This window comes from Choloepus didactylus, chromosome 22 (genome assembly GCF_015220235.1).
Source record: "Choloepus didactylus isolate mChoDid1 chromosome 22, mChoDid1.pri, whole genome shotgun sequence".
NCBI lineage: Eukaryota > Metazoa > Chordata > Mammalia > Pilosa > Megalonychidae > Choloepus > Choloepus didactylus.
In genome coordinates, this window is record NC_051328.1 from 33,102,198 (window position 1) to 33,104,724 (window position 2,527).

Sequence of the window (2,527 nt, forward strand, 5' to 3'; positions counted from 1 at the left end):
ATTTCTCACATTAGAGCTGGTGTCATATACTTCACTTTTGCAGTGTTTGGCAACCTTGTGTATTTGCCTAAAATTTTATTAGTTACATTCTCAAGCCCAGCAAAGGTTTGACTCCTCAATGTGTTTTGAATTAGATTCATGAAAGCTATAAAAAATAACTAGCCAGAATTAAGCTAATAAAGTCCTAAAAGACTAAAGAAGTGCTGCTGGTGTTTTAAAGGTCAAGTACATTTTTTTTTTTCTCTCTCTCTGAGAATTCCAGTGCCTGGATTGAATATGTATTTTCATAGAATCACAGACTCTTTGGTATGGAAGGAAGATTCAAGTCCTCTCTGGTCCAATATCCATCCGAATCTCTAATCTTTTCTACAGTGTTCCATAGGAGTTGTTTTATTTTCTCTTTGTTGATTGAACACCTCCAGTTATTTTGGATATCAACTCTGTCACTCAATTTATTATAATCCAGCCCATGTTTTTCTGATTTTCTCAGTGATTATCACATGCTTTGTTGAAAATCAGAGATATGACAGCCTCAGCATTTCTCTTCCTAGTAACCCTGTTCTGAAACAAGGAAAGCAAAATTAGTTTAACATGACTTGCTCTGTGTTGACCTTGTGACTATTGCTTCCTTTTCCAAGTTTCTTTTAAATAAGTTATTTACAAATTTCTTCCTGTTAAGACAATCAGCTGAATTTATACTGTTATATAAAGAGAGGATAAAAATTTTCATGTTTAAGTCCTGCCATGGAGCACTTAATTTAAGACTTTCTCAAATTCTCCTGCAAGAAGTAGTTAGGGTGCTTGCTTCGGCAGCACATATACTAAAATTGGAATGATACAGAGAAGATTAGCATGGCCCCTGCGCAAGGATGACACGCAAATTCGGGAAGCGTTCCATTAAAAAAAAAAAAAAAAGTAGTAGTTAGGAAATAAGCATGGTATTCATTTATAATATTTGCATATTTAGAGTTAAAAAGTGATTATCTAAAGGAACAGACATTTTATAATGGGGGCTCTTCAATCCAGCTTAAGTGTTGTTTTATGAATTAAAATGCAACTACCCCAAATTTTGCAGTATTCAACTTTTGTCAAAAAGTATACAATAAAACACTGACAAAATTGCTTTAACACTTTGTTAAAGCTATTTTAAATCTACTCCCATGCTATGTCCTTGAGTCAGAACAGAAAGAGTGTACTTTCCAAAGAATTGACAGTTATCAACTTTATATTACTCCTGGAAGAAGGCAAGGGAGAGAGACAGAGAGACAGACAGGCAGATAGGCAGACAGACAGGTTTGTGGATGTAAAGCCAGTCAGGCAGATACAGAAGTTTTTGACAAAAGAAAAGATTCAAGTAAGTTTATAAGAAAACTTTTTTTCAGCCTTTTTTTCTGTTGAAAAAAAAAATTTTTTTAAGTTTAAGTAGAATAAGGTAAATGAAGCTTATCAGAATAGTGAGTTATCCAGAGGCTACTTCTGATTTTTGATGTTTGAAAGTCACAGCAATTAGTAACTTGAAGGCAGACATTATGATGGTGCTAAGGCATCGTAGGACAGACAAAATGGCTTTAGTACTGTTGTGTGAATAATGAAAATGCAAGGCCACTGCGCTGGGCTGAGGTGAGGGAGTTTTGGACTTGGCTCACGCCTTCCCACTCTGGATCCTGCGGCCTGGGCAACCTCTCAAATGTGCATGAATGTTTCAGCAAGGGGAGAATCACTCATCTACTCAGTGTAGACACCCAGCACTTTCAGGTTGTGCAGATGAGGAAGCAACATGGATTGAGGAATTTCTCTGTGCCAAGCATGTTACATACTTTTTCTCACTTAACCTGGCAACAACGTTCTGTCCTCCATTTTACACAGGGCAAGCTGCTTCACCTACCTAGGCCTCAGTTTCCCTTAAAACCCTTGGATGGTAATCAGAGGAACCAGGATTGGAATTTAGCTTTGCCTTTTCTACAAATAAGTCCAATTTGCTTTTTGTTAAGCCTTTGGCATAACAGGGAAGGGTTGCTTCTGAAAATGGATTAGAGTTCTCTCCTTGGGGCCTTGCCTTCACTATCTGTGGAGTCTGTATCACGAGATGACAGTTAAATCTTAGAATTAGAGAAGCTGCCAGATGCTGTCTACCCAACTCCCAGCCAAGAGACATTTCTCCCACCTCTGTCTGGACACCTCCAGTATTGGGAACCCCAACCCCCTTCCAGACAGAAAGCCCTTCCTTCCAAGGACTTGGAAGACACCTCCCTCTCACCAACTTCCCTCGGACCCATTCTGCTCTTGGGCTCACACCCGACGAATATGCTTTCTCCCCAAATATCAGCAACGAGCCACCTGGAGATGAAGTCCTTGTGTCCTCAGCTTCTTAGCATGTTCCAAGTTGCACATCCCAATTCTTTCCATAGTTACATTCCGTTAGTGGTGTGGAAACTACATCCTATCCAAGAAGGGCCATCTAGCCATTTTGCCATGAGCCAGATTCATTCCTTATTGCAATCCACCTTTCAGATACTGTGACACCTCC

General features: G+C 39.2%; 1 non-coding gene across 1 annotated transcript; it reads left to right on the forward strand.

The window, feature by feature from the left end:
• The first annotated feature begins 797 nt into the window (after window positions 1–797).
• LOC119519065 lies at window positions 798–904 on the forward strand. The gene has a single exon (XR_005213926.1). It is a non-coding gene; the product is annotated as a U6 spliceosomal RNA (small nuclear RNA).
• The last annotated feature ends 1,623 nt before the right edge of the window (window positions 905–2,527 follow it).